Raw genomic sequence first — 19,335 nt, 5'->3', positions numbered from 1 at the left:
GTGACCTAGATTCACACAAATAAAGAACACTAGAAGTAAAATATGATTTATTTTTAAAAAATAAATACATGCTCAGAAAGATAACTGACCATCTAAATAAAAAATAGTAGCAATGTATTGTATGTTTATAACATGGAAAAGTAAAAGATGGTAACAATAACTCAAAGAATGTAAGGGAAGAATTGTGATTATATTTTAAGATCCATATACAACTTATGATGTGGTGTTTTATTATATTTGAAAGTTGACTGATTGGGCTGCATATTTTAAACTCTAGGGAAATCCCTAGAAAAATTATTTAAGAGGTACACAGAAGTAGTAGAGGAATTATGAAAGTAACATTAAAATGGAATTATAAAAATGCTCAATTACCATAAGAGAAGACAGAAAAAAAGAAAAAAAGAAACCAAGTTTTAAGAACTATGCACAGTCGAGATTTTAACCTGCTTGTGTGCTAACCAGTGAGTCTGCCACAGTTTCATAGATGCTAGCAGAAGATACTAGACTCCTGGGTTACAGACAAAGGACTTTATTACAGCACAGCAAGGAAGCATGAGTTTAGTGTTTAAATCAGTTTCCCTTGCCCCGCAGATCCCATGGGGATTATGACTAATGAGCCCAGATGGGAGTTGTATACACAGTGGGTTTGTGTCACAGTTGAGGAACACTGAGTTTAGGAAACCTCTAATCTTGTAAGGGGATGCTCGCAAACCTGTCCAACCTTTGCCCTAGATGAAGTCATTATCTTTGTTACTCTGGTCAGGAAACAAACTTTCCTGCTTTCTTGAAGGAGAACACTACCTCTGTCCTTCTAGGCAGTTCTCTATAAAATAAACTTGAAAATATATTTAAGACAATAGCTGTCCTAAGATATATAGGGACACCATGAAGAATTGCCTTTCAACACAAAGAATGGATGAAACAAATAGAAAACAGTTAGCAAGTTGGTAGATTTTAATCCAGACATTATCAGTAATCACATTAAATGTGTGCAGATTAAACAATGCAGTTAAAAGACAGAACTTGTCAGATTGGATCCAAAATGAAGACTCAACCATGCTGTCTATCAGAAACACATTTTAAATACAAAGACTTTGATAGGTTAAAAATAAAAAAGTGGAAAAATATATACCATGCAAATATTAACCATAAGAAAATTAGAGTGGTTGTATTTGTCAGATAAAGTAGGCTTCAGAACAAGTAATATTATTAGGGATGATGGAACATTGAGCCATTATAAAATAATCAGATTCCCAAGAAAATACAGTACTCCTAAATATCTATGCACTTAACCATAGAGCTTCAAAATGCATGAAGCAAAAACTGATGGAGCTGAAAAGAAAAATAGACAAATTTACCATTATTTGAAAACTTCAACACTCTTCTCTGAGTAATTGATGAAAGAAGTAGACAGAAAATATGTAAGTGACTACAGATAACCTGAACAACACTATCAGTCTATTTGATCTAATTCAGATTTACAGAAGATTCTACCCAACAGTGTTAGAATACATATTCTTTCTTTCTTTCTTTCTTTTTTATTGCATTTTAGGTTTTGGGGTACAGGTGAAGGACATGCAAGATTGTTGCATAGGTACACACATGGCAGTGTGGTTTGCTGCCTTCCGTCCCCTCACCTGTATCTGTCATTTCTCCCCATGCTATCTCTTCCCACCTCCCCGTCCCCCGTCCCTCCCCCATTTCCCCCCAACGGACCCCAGTGTGTAGTGCTCCCCTCCCTGTGTCCATGTGTTCTCATTGTTCAACACCCGCCTGTGAGTGAGAACATGCAGTGTTTGATTTTCTGCTCTTGTGTCAGTTTGCTGAGAATGATGGTTTCCAGGTTCATCCATGTCCTTACAAAGGACCCAAACTCATCATTTTTGATGGCTGTGTAATATTCCATGGTGTATATGTACCACATTTCCCCTATCCAGTCTATCATCAATGGGCATTTGGGTTGGTTCCAGGTCTTTGCTATTGTAAACAGTGCTGCAATGAACATTCGTGTGCACGTGTCCTTATAGTAGAATGATTTATAATCCTTTGGATATATAGCCAGTAATGGGATTGCTGGGTCAAATGGGATTTCTATTTTTAGGTCATTGAGGAATCGCCACACTGTCTTCCACAATGGTTGAATTAATTTACACTCCCACCAACAGTATAAAAGTGTTCCTATTTGTCCACATCCTCTCCAGCATCTGTTGTCTCCAGATTTTTTAATGATCGCCATTCTAACTGGTGTGAGATGGTATCTCAATGTGGTTTTGATTTGCGTTTCTCTAATGACCAGTGATGATGAACATTTTTTCATATGCTTGTTGGCCTCCTGTATGTCTTCTTTTGTAAAGTGTCTGTTTATATCCTTCACCCATTTTTGAATGGGCTTGTTTGTTTGTTTTTCTTGTAGATCTGTTTTAGTTCTTTGTAAATTCTGGATATCAGCCCCTTGTCAGATGAGTAGACTGCAGAAATTTTTTCCCATTCTGTTGGTTGCCGATTCACTCTACTGACTGTTTCTTTTGCCATGCAGAAGCCTGACTGACACCTTACACCAAAATTAACTCCAGATGGATTAAAGACTTAAACGTCAGACCTAACACCATAAAAACCCTAGAAGAAAATCTAGGCAAAACCATTCAGGACATAGGTGTAGGCAAGGACTTCATGACCAAAACGCCAAAAGCAATGGCAACAAAAGCCAAAATAGAATACATATTCTTTCTAAGTGCACATAAAACATTCACCTATATTGATGATATTACAGATCATAAAGCAAACCCAACACATTAAAAAGAATAGAAATCATATAAAAGATATTCTTGGGCTATTATATAATTAAACTAGAAATGTAGCAGAAAGATGATTGAACAATCCTTAAATATGGGAAAATTTAACGTTATGTTTTTGAATAAACAATGTGTTAAAGAGGAAGTCTTATGGGAAATTCTAAAGCATTTTGAAATAAAGTGAAAATACAACATATTGAAATGTGTGGTATACAGCTAAAGCAGTATTTGAGGAAAACTTATAGCATTAAAATACTTACACAGTAGTCATTCCTTATCTAAATGGGCTACATTCCAAGACTCACAGTGGATACCTGAAAGTGTGGATAGAAGTGAACTCTATGTATATTATGATTTTTCACTGTGATAAATGAGATAGCTATCAAGTAACTAATGGGAAGGTAACTTGTATAGCCTGGAAATGCTGGACAGGGGGATGATTCATATCCTGGGCAGGATGGTGCAAGATTTCATTCCACTACTCAGAATAGCACACAATTTAATGTATGAATTATTAAAACTTATGAACTCTTTATTTCTGGGATTTTCCATTTAATATTTTGGACTGTAGTTGACTGAGAGTAACTGAAACTTCAGAAATTGAAACTGTGGGTAAAGGTGGGGAGTCACAGTATTAGAAAAAAAGAAAGATCTCAAATTGATAATCCAGGGTTCCATTTTAAGAAATTAGAAAAAGAAGAACAAATTCAACTCAAAGCAAACGTTAGGAAGGAAATAATAAATACAAGAACCAAAATCTATAAAACTGAACATCATAAAACAATAAAGAAAGATTTACAAAATCAAAAGCTAGTTGTTTGGGGGGAAAAAAACAATAAAATAAATAAACTTCTAGGGAGACTATCTGTCATCTCCTATGAGAGAGAGAGAGACAGACAGAGAGAGAGAGAGAAAGAGAGAGAGAGAGAGAAAAGAGAGAGAGAGAGAGAAGATATAAACAGTTTTAAAAATGTTCTGTAAGTCTAAAATTTATTTGAATACATGGTTTAAAAAAGTATATAGAGATATTCTCTTACCATGAAAGATGACTGTATTGCATATTCTATGAATGTTTGCTGAATTGAGTTGAACAGGCTGCCCTGGTAACATGCAGCAGAGATTGAGAGCAGGAAATAAATAGTTTGATATTTGCCAAATTTGTTGTTTAAAATGTCAAGTACTATTTGTGAATTAAGGTTTTTGTCTACAGCTTAGTTTGTGAAAGTCAGGGTTTAGAATATATAGAAAATGATTTTTTTTAGTTATTTAGTAAAAATATTACAATTACATACTTGAATTTTGATTCTTTTCTTTTTACCAGAAAAAAATTTATTTGAGTCTAATGTGGGGCCTCTTAAAAAGTTAGCTGGGATTTCACACTAATAAATGAGTTTGGTCTACCTTTTGAAGCTTGTTGGCATTAGCAACCTTTGCCAAAATATGCCTTTGACCTGAGGTTTGATGGTGTCTATCTAGGAAAGGGTCTATTTCAATTATATTACCTGGAATTTATATACCTATGTATCTTATAAATTCTACTCTTTCATATTACCTTTATACATTATAATTGCCTATATGGCTGTTACAGTCTCTTGAATAAAAATGCTATCTATATTTGTCGTTAATTTACCCAACAAAGTAAATTATTGCTTGCAAGGAATTCAATTCCCAGGGTCTATCAGGTCCTTCTGCACTGAACAGGTGTGGGGCAGCACAAAACCCTGGTCCTGTTCAGTGTCTTTTTGTTCTTGAGTTTCACTGAGAGAAGTACTTGTTATTTTAACCTTTTCCTACTGTGCCCGGCCATGAAGAATTCTTTGAAGCTGGTCTGAACGTGTTTTGTTCCTCCCCAGTGGTGTCCCATTCTCCCACAATTTGTGTTCTCCTATCCCTTTGGGAGTTGCTCTGTGTATGCATTTTTCTCTTCCCCTACTCACTCCCAAGCTTTATCATCTCACTTTGACTCTGGCTTTGTTCCTTCAAACTTTCTGCTTTCATTTGACAAGCCCTCCAGGGATAAGAGCAGAAAGATTCAGGAAAGTAATGACTGAAAATAAATATTAAATTTCCAGGATTGCTCTGTAAGATTAATTAGTGCTAAAATTTTTGATGGTGAAAAAAAAAAAAGAGACCTGTGTTTTGAAACAAAATTACCCGAGATGTATATAATACTATTTTGCCTTCAAAGTATTTGTTTCTACAACTGTAAGTGGAATTTTCCATGCAGTGCTTTCTACTTCTCCATTGGCAGCTGGCAAGTTAGCTTCACTTGTCTCTGGTTAGCTTTAATACACTCTCCAGCTAGACAAAGAAAAGGTCCTTTGAGCCAAACTGGATAGTACTGGATTGATGGAAATCTAAAGCCTCATGTAGATTCAGCCTTAATGTGTTTTGCTCTGTTATTTGGATGAGTACCAGCTTTATGGGGAGATAGTGAAATGCTAAAGCAGCTGAAAGACAGAGGGGAAGGAGGTGGTCAGTGGGGAGGTGAAAGATAGGGTAAAATGCCATTCCAGCACTTTTTAGGAAGCCTGACATCACCCAAGTCCCTTTTGATGAATGATTTTCAATGTTTTATATCACAGTTTATACTCAGGCTCACAGGGGCGCATGCAAACACTCACACATTTGCAGACACAGGTCTGAAACACAATTTCATAAAACAGTTGTTCCTTATGTGTGACAAATACTGATATTTTCTATTCTGTGTTCTCTGAAGTTGCTGGTCACAAGTGACTGAATTAATTATATGACCTACTAACCAGTGCTAACCTGCAGTTTTCATAAAAGGGAATTAGAGATAGAGACAACTTATTTCTGTGGATAAATTCTTACATTTTCTTATCTTTAAATAAACCTTTTCATTGTCTTCTTTCTCTCAAGCAGTGGCCAAGACTATTTGTTAAATGGATCATGACTTCTCATGACCCAGTTAAAGGCTTGGAGATATAAGTAAGGGGAAGATTGAAACCCTGAAATCTCAGGGCTTAAATATCAGAAAAGTAAACCCACAGAGCAGATCCGTTGGGAACAAATGGATGATTATGTGATGATGAGGAGGAAGGGATAAACGCTGTTAATCACAGTCAGAAGCTGAAGATTTAATATAAGCAAAACCCACATTCCGTTCAGAAAATTTTATGAATTACACAAAATAAATATTTAGATTTCATCTAATAAAGGTACATTGTATGGCAGGAGATATTGGCAATCCCTTCCTCAGTGGGAGAGAAATGAACTCTAATAATGTAATTGAACCCATCCATGAGACAAGAGGGGTAGATGCCATTACAGGTTAATGTCACTCCTGAGAAGTGGTCCCATCCCTAACCCAATCAAAAAAGCTAGGCAAGTCTATTTTACATATAGGGGGACCGCTGATCATTGGCGCTATCTGTGGGGGCCTCAGCGCATTACCTTCTGAAGAAAAAACTTTCTGTCAAACTTGCTCAAGACATCTAATACTGAAGTGGTTCTCCACAACATGCTGCACATAGAACCACATGCAAGTTTGGCAAAAATACTGACTCGGGTGAACCATCAGGGTGACTACAACTTAAATGAAAGGAAGCAAAATGTTTGTAATACACACCAAAAGGAGAAACACACACCAAACAGGAGGTCTGAGCTGAAGACCTCAACTGACCTTCAGCCTTGGCCCTCCTTCTCATCCCACTCCTGCCCCAGCTGTTCTGAGAACTTGAGAAGGAAAGGGTATCAGGACTCTCTAGCTGAAGCTCTCGGAAGTCCACACCCTTGCTACTCAAAGTGTAGTCCACCCCACCAGTGATGGCAGCATTACCTGGGAGCTGGCTGGAGAGGGATTTGGGGTGGAGCAAATGGCAGCAGCCCTGGATGCTGCTGAGGGAAGAGTGGGATGACCCCTTTTTCCAGGGCAATGTTTTAGAACAGATAGACTCAAGGCGGAGAGTAACACAGTGCCTTTTCCTTACCCCTGCCTGAAGGGGAAGAGAACATTGTCCAACATTTGGCTTTCTTTGATAAATCCCACTATAAACACAAACTGATAATGAAATTTCTGAGTCACGTGATGGGAAAAGTTGAAGGGTTATTGCCTTTTTATAGTACAGTGTAAGGTCAGGGAAATTTTGTTTTATTCACATTGTATCCCTAATAGCAAATTCATCTTTATCTTCCCTACCCTTATACAGACGCATACTCGTGCTTACACACACACACAGGCAAACTCTATGCATTGTTTGGATAGGAGAAGCTATGCTGAAGTAGAAAACAACTCCTCCTCATTCACATGCAAGTTCAATATAGTTCAGCAGAGCAGCTCCGCTAACAATAGCTACCTAGGAAGCCAGGCTGATGGAGGCACTATCTCCACATGTGCTTCCAAAGGAACCATGACAGAGGGAAATCAGGTTTTAATGGTTTCCAGTCAGAAGGGCATAACACTTGCACTCACTTCCTGGGCCAAAGCAAGTGACAATTGTCATGCCAAACTTCAGAGGTGGGAAGGAAGTGAAATTATACCATGCATCCAGAAAGGAATGAAGGGGAAATATTTGGTGAACCACAGTAATGGTTACCATTGCTAAACAGAGCTTATGAATCGAGTTCTGTGGAAACACAGCTCTGAGAATTATTAATCTTTGTTATAATGGTAAATAAATGCACCTTTAAAAACACCTTCAAATGTGAAGTTCCAAAAACAAGGTTATTTTTTACATAAGCTCATATTAATTTTATAATACGAAAAAAATACATTTTAGCAGTAAGTCATACATTTTTCTGCTCTTTTCTCGTGTGTTTCTCCATGTGTGTAATGTTGCCCTTCCTCCTTTTATGGGTGTTTGACAGATTCTTGTAGTATCATTATGGAAATGCTGGATTCTGTAATGTTAGGGAGATTCATAGCTGGTGAATGATTTGAGGTGGTTTGGAACCCAGAAGAGGGAGCTTTGTCCAGCACTGTGAGTTCTGGGAAGGTTGTCCCCTTCTCCAAAATATAGAACTTGGGGAGAGATTTATGTGGCCAGATATCATGGAACGAAGATGTACCAGTTAGCTTTTGTGGCATAAGATGTCACCAAAACCTAGTGTCTTAAAACAACAAAGATTTCCTATTTCTCACAATTCTGTGGGTTGATGGCCATTTCTTCTGGTCTCGGACTGTTCAGCTGATCTTGGCAGTTAGCTGCTGGGTTGACTATAGCCGAGGGTCTAGGATAGACTCACAAACGTGTCTGGTTGTTTGCTTGATCTCATTTAGATGAGACTTGCCATACATGGTTCCCAAGAGTAGCTAGAAAGGGCAAGTCCGAATGCACAAACACTTTTCAAGTCTCTGCTTGTATCATGTTTGCTGCTGTCCCCTTGGTCAAAGCAAGTCATAATGGCTAAGCCCAAATTCAAGAGGTTAAGATATAGCTTCACTACTTGATTCAAGAGGGGAAGAAACTGACTCTACCACTCCACCTTAGGAGGAGCTACTAAGTCACATTGCAAAGAGGAAAGTGTCTAGGAATGGGAGGTGTTTGTGGCCATTTTGCAATGTGCCGCAGAAGAGAACACCTAGCTCATTTACCCTCATGAGCTCCATCAGTTCTTCCAGACTGGCCTCCTGTTCCTCTGTTTTATAATTGAAACTGGAATCCCAAATTCCTATTGAAAGACTTTTAGGGATCTCTTATGGAAGATTTATTTCTGGAAATTGAACAACCGTCATTGTTCTGCTAGAAATTGGGTTCTGAATCTCAACATATGAAAGACCTTTAAAAATACAACCCACTTGCATTTGAGAACTGCCTAGCTTGTTGGTTGAAATGGGATTGCAGAAATGGGCTAGTATTTTTCTTTCAATTCATTCTGTACTCTGGCAGTAAGAATTTCCTTCTGAGGTGGATACAGATGATAACCTCCTGATTTGAGTTTGAAGTTTGCACTATTTCATTTTTGGCTTGTTACAGTCAGAACTGCTCTTTTCATTGTAGAGCCAAATGATTATTTATACTTTTCTCGAATCATTCTTTATATACCATTAGCAATGACATGCAAAGCACAAGGGACTGAATATTTACATCCAACATTCTGAAGTGAATATTCTCCCATTGGCAGATACAATTGCTCAGGGCTGTAAGACCTGGTAATAAAGAACCAGATGTCATGGTGGATTGTATGTTGCTACAGCAATGGCTTTTGAGCAGCTGAAGCTCTGAATCCCCCTGCTTCTTCCTCTGCATCTGAGTGTGGCTAATGGCTGGCTGGGTATTGCCTATTAAAGGACCCTGAAAGACAATGAAGAAACATGTCTTTGTTTTTCCTAATGGCCAACTAGTCAGAGTTCTTGTTATGAATGAGTCTTGCTATAACCTACAGCATGGCAGTGTGTCAGGGCTCAGCACTAGAAATATTTCACTATTTGTCATCTAGGGAGATTCTGAGCTTGAGGTTGCCCTGATAATCCTGGAGCAAAAGAAATGTTCCCTGGCCTCAATCAGCTGACATGCTCATCGGGGATTAATAGAGGTGCTTAAGTAACTACTATAGCAGAGAGAATATTCTCAGTTCCATAAAAATGCAAAGAAAGGAATATGAAGTTCCAAGGAAGAAAGGAGCGATACTGTTCAAGTTCCATCCATCGTACTTATTACATGACGTTTACTAATTTATTTTTCTTTTCCCCTTGAATGCAGAGACTGAGGCTCTCTGGGTTTTATCATCTCCAGTGCCTCTCAAAATGCCTGCCACCCAGTAGAATAGATGTCAATAAATGTTTGCTGAATGAATAAATAGATGACTGTATTGATTCACTTAGCCAAAGGAAGAAAATCTTTGTGCATGTGGTAAAATTTGAAAGGCACTGGAATAATTGGCAGATAGTGAATTTGCAAGAGAAAGCATTAGTGGTGGAGGGCATAGACTGAACAGAGAAGTGGCACTAGGGAAATAAAAAACATTTAAGAGAAAAACTAATCCAGTTCGGCGGGAGTGTGGAGTACATGTCTGGGTCCTGGAGCTTCCAGGATAAAGCTGAGGTGTGCACCAAGCCACGTGAGGTGCTTCAGTTCTCTTTCACTCCCATCCTTGAGGCATAAGCTTCAGCCCATCCATCCTGTCCTCTGATCCAGCTGGAGATTTGGGCAGGGATGGAATTCCCCATCATCCCAGCCCATAGTGAATTAGGCATCCTCTTTATCTGCAGTAAGTGGCAAATAGTAGAAAAATGTGCCTTCTGCTTGAATTTTCTCATGAATACGTTTCCTCTGTCCATTTACAATTGACTGTAAACTCTTTAAGGTAAAGGGTATAAACATGTACCTCTCTTTGAATTATGGATTTCCGTATCTTGCACAGGGAAGGTGAGCAGCAGCACTCCACTGAGTGTATTGGTGCCCTTTCTGACATTAGCAGTCAGGTTAAAATCTGTCCCGACAAAAAGAAAAATGCAGATTCCAACTGGAGATTTGGGCAGAGTAAGGCTGAGCAGTGACAGAGTGAAGAACCCAAGTGATGTCCACGGTGCCTGAGCTCCTAGATGGTGACCATCACCGTCATCACCATAATGGTGATAATAATGGCACCAAACTCAATGTGCTTACACTAGGTGTCAGGCACTGTTTTGGCCACTTCACACCATCATCTCATTTCATCCTCCCAACAACTTGGGCAAGAAATTTATTCTCTCTGTGCCTCAGTTTTCTAATCTATAAAATTTGAATAGTAATAGTAGATCCTCCCTCATAGTGTTGTTAGAAGGACTGAATCAATTGTTATTTGCTAAAGGCTTAAGTACCACTCTGTAATTGTTGACTTTTTTTTACTATTACAATCCCCATTTTACAAATGGGGAAATCAAGGCACAAAAGGTTTAGAAAAAACTTGCTCAACATGACATGGTGGGACTCAGCATACTGACTTCAGGTTAGCTGTTCTATCCCATGAAGAAATCTACCCTCTCCTGGGCCATTGATGGTCCATTATGATTGGATCTTTCCTGGTCTCATCCTTAGCATAGTCTCACTGGAGACTGATCCAGACAAATAATCCTCAAGGACCTGCTTTTTTCTTTCTGTTGGAACAGATTTTAATCTGACTGCTAATGTCAGAAAGGGATACCAGTACACTCAGTGGAGTGCTGTTGTTCACCTTCCTGTGCAAAATACAGCAATCTCTAATTCAGAGAGGTACGTGATTATACCCTTTACCTTAAAGAGTACAATCCATGGTTAATGGACAGAGGATACGTATTCATGAGATAGTCCCAGCGGAAGGCACGTTTTTCTACTATTTGCCACTTACTACAGGTAAAGAGGACGCCTAATTCACCATGGGCTGGGATGATGGGGAATTCCATCTCTGGGGCAGAGGTAAGTGTGGCGGGGGTTGTTGTGGGGTATGTTTGTGTGTGTATGTGTGCGCATGTGTGTGTGTGCTTGTGTGAGGAAGCACAGCTCAAATCATTAAGAAAAGAAAACAAAGGGTAGCTAGAGGACTGAGTATGTACAGCCTGACTTAGACATGGAGTTAGGATTGAGTCTGCAGGTTAAAGTGAACCCCATGATCCATCTGGCACTTCAGAGCACAAGGCCTTTACTGTTTCCATCTTGATTTTTCCTCCTAAGTGGATGTAATTTTTATACAGGTTCACCAAACCAGGAACTCTACAACGTTTGGGACAAAAGCCTTTGTTATCTCCCCATTGTTCATTTCCGAGATGTTCTATCTATGTTAAGTAAAAAGCTTCTAACATATGTGCATTTGGGTCAGTATTCTTCTAAAGGTGAAGAATAAAAGGACTCAGCCCTAGAAGAATATCCTCTAATTACTATCTCGCTATTTTGATCTTTGGCTTCGAAGTAAATGGCTTCCCTTTTGGTCATTTATTGATTTCCTCTTTGAAAGTTTTTTTTGTTCCCATATATCATCATTTTGCACACATCTTGTCAGACCCCTGTACTCGATTGCTATTATAAATTTTTCCTTCTTCTCACACATTGTTCAAGCCATTTTCTGAGTTAAAACAGATAAATAAGAAACGATTTATTTATTTATTCCAGATGTCTTTGCTGGACCTGAAACTGCCATTTCCTAAACTTACCATATTCGTATAGTCAAAAATTATTTCTAACTTTGCTTGGCTTGCATTTAAATTTTCTTTTTTTTTTTTTTTTTGTTTGTTTGTTTGTTTGTTTTTTCCCCTGGGAAGTGTCCTAGTCTGCTTTTCTTAAATGCCTTTCCCATAATTTAATGAAAAGGGACAAAAGTGGAAAGGAGGTAAGACATTGAAAAATGGCCAATGGAGAGGGTAAGAAAAATGCTCTTTACACATAGAGACTTTGAAAGATTAACTTTTCAAGTGCAACCATACATCTAAAACTATTATTGTTTTTGCTGCCTTAAAAGCATAGGATAAGAGTTATCTTGAAGATGATTATTAAGACTATTAAATAATTATGTGTACCTTTGTTATTTTGTCAGTTTAAAGGTTTATTACACTAGGTAAGTCCAGGGAACATATTAGCTGGTGAGCTGGTTGTTTTCTGGTTTCAGGTGCAATTGAAATTCAGCCACATTTTATTCAAAAACCCTAGAGAACAACCAAATGATGCTATTCACCATTACATAGGGCTTCTCTTAGCAACCAATTTTGTTTATGTGGCTAAAGATAAAGTTAGTAGGAGCCTCAATGTCTGGTTATAATGTATTCAAAGCCAGAGTACTTGAGAAGAAGTCTGTGAATAAGAATGTTCCAGTTGTCTTTGTGTTAGTAGCTTTAATCCAGGGATGATAATGAAGGGAAAGGAATTAACATGAACTAGGGACCACTAATAAGCCAGGCATTTTTACATTTTATAATTTCTGTACTCCCTACATAGCCACATTTTCCTTCCTTTCTTTGAGTTGAAGACTGATGCTCAGAGAGGTCAAGTCATGTGCTCAAGGTCACACAGCTAGTAAATGGCCAAGTAGAGTCTGACTTCAGAGTCTGACTGTAAGGACTGTCATCCTTCCACTAGAAACCATTGCTTCTAACTGAATGGAAGGGTTTCTTTATTGGTAGGAAAGAGATATATTATAGGATGGGGGTATAGGTGGGGCACCTGGTCAACCTGAAAACAAGTCTTCAGAGATACTTAGGGCCAGAATCTCTCACTTCTCTCTTTCTCCTCCCCTTCATGGCTACCTCTAGGCCTGTCGTTTTTATTTTCCCAAGCCCTGATCTCGGGAAAATTAACATTATCAGTGAATAGCCAAGGAAAGTTTTGCAGACAAAAAATGCCAATCAAAAATAATTGTGATCTTATCATTTCAAGATCACAAACACTTGTTTGTTTTTGAAGGTACTCAGCCTTGACAAAAAAAGTCAATCTGTATAGCATGCTTTAGCAAAATGTCTTCCGGGGCAAAACAAAACAAAAAACAATTATTAGAACATCTCTATGAAAGTAGGTATCTGTATAGTCCTATACAGAGGATGAAAAGAAGACACCCCTAACTGCTGGAAAAAGTAACAGAAGACCAGGCAGGGCAATAAAATGAAGTCAGAGCCAGAACTCTGTGTACAATTGTTCAACCCATATAGCTTAGGACAGTGTGTGGCCGTGAGTGGCTGGATAAACAGTGTTTAGGAGCCAGACTGCCTGGGTTTGATATAAACTCTCCCACTATGTCATTGTAATTGAAGATAGGCAACTGTGCCTCAGTTCTTCTATCTGTAAAATGGGAGTAATAAAGGAATCTATCTTCATAGAGTTATTCTATCCAAGGAGCTTAGAGCAGGGCTTGCTCCATAGAAAGCACTGTGCACAAGTCGGCTTTCAAGCACGCTGTGGAACTGCTTTCTCAACGAATCAGTATCAATCTTTGGAGGATGCAAGCATTCAAGATGATTCTATTTGTGACAATAATTAGGAAGAACTGCTCATCAAAAATGCATTTCAAAATTGCATAGCAATTATTTCATTTATCTCTCATTATTTCGGTGCATTCTTCAGTGGACAAGATAAAGTGAAAGTTGTAACTATATTTGTTTTCAGCACCTACCACCGTATATGGCGTACCATCTGTGAATTTATAAAATATTAGTGAATTGCTTATTGAGCCTTAATCTTCTAACAACTGTTTAAATGTCGGTGCTTTAAAGTACTGTTCTTGAATACAAATACAATTTAGAGTCTTTCTCTGTCTTTCTCTCTCTCTCTTCTGGCTGTAAATCATTGTCTATTCACTGGGTAAGCAACATCTGAATTCCCTGGTGCTCAGTGGCCCACTGATTTCACTAAAAGGTTGTCTCGTCCAGCTCTGAATATGGAGTCTGGTTTCTGAATGGCTGGTAAGATTTATTTTCCCTGGTGGCTGGAGCTGGTATATTTTGCCAAGACAAATCCCCATGTGACAAATGAATAAATACACAGGAAAGAATCATTTGTACAAAGTAAGCGCCCATCAATAAACTCCATTTATTTTGTTATCAGAGAAATAATGCTGTGCCCTTATCCATCAGCAGACAGCCTCTCTGACCTTTCTCACTTCAGTTCACACTGGATTGCAGTACCTTACCAGCAGCCAATCTGCTCTGAAATCAATGTCCTGGTTTCACACCCAGAGGCATTGACCTCCATAAGCAGTGGACTTGGGCAGCAGAGGAGATTGCCATTAGAGGTGCCGTGTCCTGCAGCCTGGTCCAGTCGGCTGCTAGCATGAGCTTCTCACTTGCTTACTTGCTTTGTGTTGTTTAATTCAGAGTTGGCAAGAAGGCTTAAGGAAAAACAAGGGTTGGCAGGAAGGTTTAAGGAAAACATACATAGAGCAGAGTTTAAACCTTGGCCTTGCCAATTTCTGACTGTGACTATGCGAACAAAAGTTTTGACTCATCTGAACTTCAGTTTATAAATTGGTAAAATGAGGATAAATCAAATTGACCGTATAGCATTTTGTGAGGACCAAAAAAGGCAATACAAGTAGGGTCTAAAATAATACTTGCCACATGGCAGGTGTTAATCAAATGCTTTTTACCTTGTTTGTCTCTTCTTCTTCCCTTTCTTCCTCCCTTCCTTCTTTTTTTCTCCTTCTTCCCCTCTCTTCCTTCCTCATATGTGATCTTCCATTTGCCTAGGGCTTCTTGTGTGATTCTAAATTATAGCATCTAGGGCTTGTGTTAGGAAACCATACCAGGGACCTAAGGTATTGTTTTCTGGCTCCAGAATTTTAAACATCAACCTAAAATTTTCCCATCACCTTTCAGCAGCCTCTCTTCCTAGCCATGGGAAACTCCTCAGCAAAGACGAAGTTATTAGCTTAGTTTTTTAGGGCTCATCTCTCTCTGAAACTTAGTGATCAATTTATTTTACCCCTGAGACAACTCTTGCCATCTTTGGGCAAAATCACCAGCAAGCAGGAAAGTTTGACCTCTTCAGTAGATGCTCAATACATGCTTGATAAGGTGGAACTGTCCTGACCATGTTCCAGGAGCTCAGGGAGTGTGAGATACTGATTCTGTGAACTAGATGTTTTAGGAATCATGCTAATCAAATATATCAACATACATGGCTTCCAGAAAGGCGGCTAAGTGTCACATTAAGAGCTTGGGCTCTGAAATCGTAATGGCTCTGCTCTCTGTCCTCCAACAATTTTCTTAAGCTCTCCGAGCTCAAGTTTCCCCATCTGTAAATGGCGAATAGTAAGGTGGTTTTGGAGTAAGTTAGAAATCGCCCTCAGGGCTCTTAGCACAGAGTCTGTCCATACAGTAAGAGGAACAAATCGTGGCCAGTTTTCCGAAAACCACCTGTTATGGGCTGAATTATGCCCTCAGATTCATATGTTGAAGCTCTAACCCCTGTTTCCTCAAAAGGTGACTGTATTTGAAGCTAGGATTTGAAAAGAAGTAATGAGGTCATATGGGTGGGCCTTAATCCTGTATCACTGGTGTTTTTGTAAGGAGAGGAGATTTGAGCAGACATGCGGAGGGAAGAGCACCATGTAAAGACATGGAGAAAAAGACGGCCATCTGCAAACCAGGGAGAGAGGAGAGGCCTCGGAAGAAACTAACCTGCTGATACCTTGATTTCAGATTTCTAGCCTCCAGCATTGTAAGAAGATAAATTTTGGTTGCCTAAGCCCTGCAGTCTATGGAACTTTGTTATGGCTGCCGAAGCTGGCTCATGTCCTGCCCCATGCTGAGACTCTTTCTTACTAGCCTTGTGATCCTGAGTAGGCCTGGCATTCAGGATAGGCTCCATCAAGGAGAGGCTCATTGAATGTAACCAACCAAATGTTCTGTTTTGGCCTTTCCTCCCATTTTCTTTTCTTTTCTTTTTTTTTTTTTACTCCCCAGTGAACAATATTGCTAAGCCACAGGCTGGCAGTGCCACAGGCAGGCTTCCTACTTCCCTGTGCAGAAGCCTCTCGCTGTTGTCTCTTCAACACCAGTATCGTAATTCACTCTCCGTTTGCCTTGATTTGCTTCTGTATTTCCTGAGGATTCAGGTGGCCTGGGCTTTTGACTGTTTTCTCAGTGATTTGGCCACTTCTTTGCGGGAGTCTTCTGGTTTGCTGGAAACGAGGCCTTTGTGGCTCCATTTATCTTCTTGGATTTCCCCCCCTTTGCTTGACTGACCGAGGTTTGTCACATGAGCCCTGTGTGTTCTCTGAGCTTCCATGGCTCCAGCGCTGTCTATGCTTGACAGCAAGTCAAGTGTACACACCCCAAAGTTAATCTTGGGTATAGTTAGCATAGCTGTGTCTGTGCTACTCATGACGAAGTTGAAGTCTAGTCAAGGTCAGTGCCTGAAAAGCCACAATCAGGAATTTGGTTTGCTTCTCTGCAGCACCAAGACCTTTCCATTCCTACATATCACCCTTCACTTTGCCTTCCTGGCTCTGATCTTTTCAATGACCTCCAGAACCCACCAGATCACTCTAATAATCATTCTGCATTCCCAGAACATGATTTCTTGTTTTGTGTCTATGACTCATCATATACCCATACTGGGCCCCCTATTGGCCAGCCCCAATCCAAGGAAACTCTGACCTATTGATACCTTAACTCAGAGAGTGGACAAAGAAGGGTAGCACAAGCTTACAAGCTCCAGGAGGCAGTTAAAACAGGATTACTTTGCTATTTCCTGGACACTGTGAGCTGCTCACACCTGCCTCTCCTGTGTAACAAGATTACTAGGACACATACTAAAGGTCTGTAAGTGACAGAGAGGAATCTATGTCCTGGGAACTAAGAATTCTTAGGTGTCTTTGATCAACAATGGCTAAGCCATGTGTCCTTTGCAACAACAGATTTCCTCTTGGTGCGGCATGCTCAATGCTGTGCATGAAGGTGGCTCATACAGGTAAGACAAGGAATTAGAACTTGGGTACTTGAAATACCTCTGGCAGTATAAAAGTAGACTGGAACCAGGAAAATACCTTGGAGTCAGTAGGCAAGTCCGGATGGGAAATCATCTGGGCAGTTGAAAGTAGGAACTTGTATGGCAAAAGGAAGCATGCAACCTGGTCGTACTGTTTTACTAATTTTACTAATTCATCACTTCTTGCCTCAGTTATCCTTCTTAAAATAAGAATAGTTTGAATCAGCCAGTCTCTAAATTGTCTTCTATTTCTAGAATGCTAATCTGTTTCACTTATTAAACACCAGTGTCAGAGCACATTAGCAGTCCTGCTAACAGACAGGATACCAGCAACACGAAGTACTTGACATCCAAGACCAACTTCTCTTCTGAAAGGGACATTTCTCTGTATGGTTTCTGCAAAGGCCAGAGCAGGCCAAAATCCAGGCGCAAGTATAGGTCTTTGAGAACACCTTTAGGAGCAGAAGGTGACCCCTGCCTAATCATTCAATAGTTTTCTAGTAATTTCAGAGTTATCAGACATCACAGCAGTGAGTCAGCAGTGCCTTTGAGATTTGGGGCTGCATTTAACTGCATAAAACCCTGAATCATGGTTCTAGAATAACTTTAAAATAGATGATGGTTATATTCATGGAGCTTTCTGCCCATAGAATGGCAGGGGGAACTGACTATATGGGAAACAAAAATTCTTTCTGAACCAGTCAGTTGAAGTTTAGCCACACAAGAAACAGTGAACCATCAGCTCAGGACACAGCAGGTACCACCTACCACACCCTTCCCACCTCTGGTGTTGGCTGCAGGGATCCCCCTTCCTAAATCACCCTTCTCAACTATCTCAATGGCTCCAAAATCTAAGGCAGGACATTGCACAAGATAAAAGTAGGGCAAGTATTTGTCACCCACACCCTTAGTATGCTCCTCCCAGGGCTTTTCAATGCCAACCATGTGTTGAATCAGATTAGATATATAGTATCTCTCTAGACCAGCGACATAGTTTTTCAGGCCTGATGCAAAATGAAATCATGGGGCCCCTTGTTCAGAAGTTAAGAATTTAAAGACGATGCCAGTATAGCATTAGTCCAAGTCCAAGTCCCTTGTAAGCACAGGGCTGTGTGTGACTGTGCGGGTTGTATACCCATGGGACTGACCCTGATCCCTTCCTCCTGTCTTCTGTTCCTCTGCTTTCCTGCTAACGACGCCTGTTCACTCAGGGTACTGGTTTTAGTCTTTGGGTGGTTCAACAAATCCACTCAAACAAGTTGCATGCATCATTCTTGTGCCGTCTTGTTATGAACCACAGACAACTTTACTGAAGTGAGGAAAAGGCATCAGAACAAATTTGACTATGTTCATTGGCTCCTGTTTTCCAGAGAGAGGCAACCTTGGGATGCTGGGATCTTACTAGATATACTGAGTCCAAACCAGGCGTTCTTAATGAGGAGTGAGCTCAGGCTTACCTGAGATATCCAGGGATTCTAAATCTGTAAATCTAATTTACATATGCTCTTGAAAAGTCTTCTCAGCAAAACAATGGTAAAGGAGCATTTGAAAACGATTCCATTTATTTGTTATTTTGTATGTATTATGACTTGTTTTATCATTTTTTGATTTTTTTGAGATATGCATGCATATCTCAGTGTGTGTGTATGTGTGTATGTGTGTGTGTGTGTATGTGTGTGTGTATGTGTGTGTGTGTATGTGTGTGTGTGTGTATGTGTGTGTGTATGTGTGTGTGTATGTGTGTGTGTGTATGTGTGTGTGTATGTGTGTGTGTGTATGTGTGTGTGTGTATGTGTGTGTGTGTGTGTGTGTGTGTGTGTGTGTGTGTATGTGTGTGTGTGTGTGTATGTGTGTGTGTGTGTGTGTGTGTTCCTTTTCCCACCAGCTTGATGTTAGAATCTGTTTAGACGGACTTTTTTTTTTTCCCGAGTATTTTAAACTTCAGTGTGGCTTCCAAGTTCTGTGTGGTAATGATTATCTACTTTGACTCGGGGTGAATTTATTTGTGGCTGGATCTAGTGGAGGCCACAAACTAATTATTGCAACCAACCAAGAAAAATAAAGAGAATGAGAAAATGCCACAAGTATTGACAATATTTATTGTAGCATATGGCTAATGTATAAAGAGTTAATAGAACGATGTATCTCAGGGGATCATTGAAAAGGAAAATTACTTAAATTAACTTTTCAGGCAAACCGAATTATGCATT

This window comes from Saimiri boliviensis, chromosome 5 (genome assembly GCF_048565385.1).
Source record: "Saimiri boliviensis isolate mSaiBol1 chromosome 5, mSaiBol1.pri, whole genome shotgun sequence".
NCBI classification, from domain to species: domain Eukaryota; kingdom Metazoa; phylum Chordata; class Mammalia; order Primates; family Cebidae; genus Saimiri; species Saimiri boliviensis.
Note: the sequence above shows the minus strand (reverse complement) of the source record.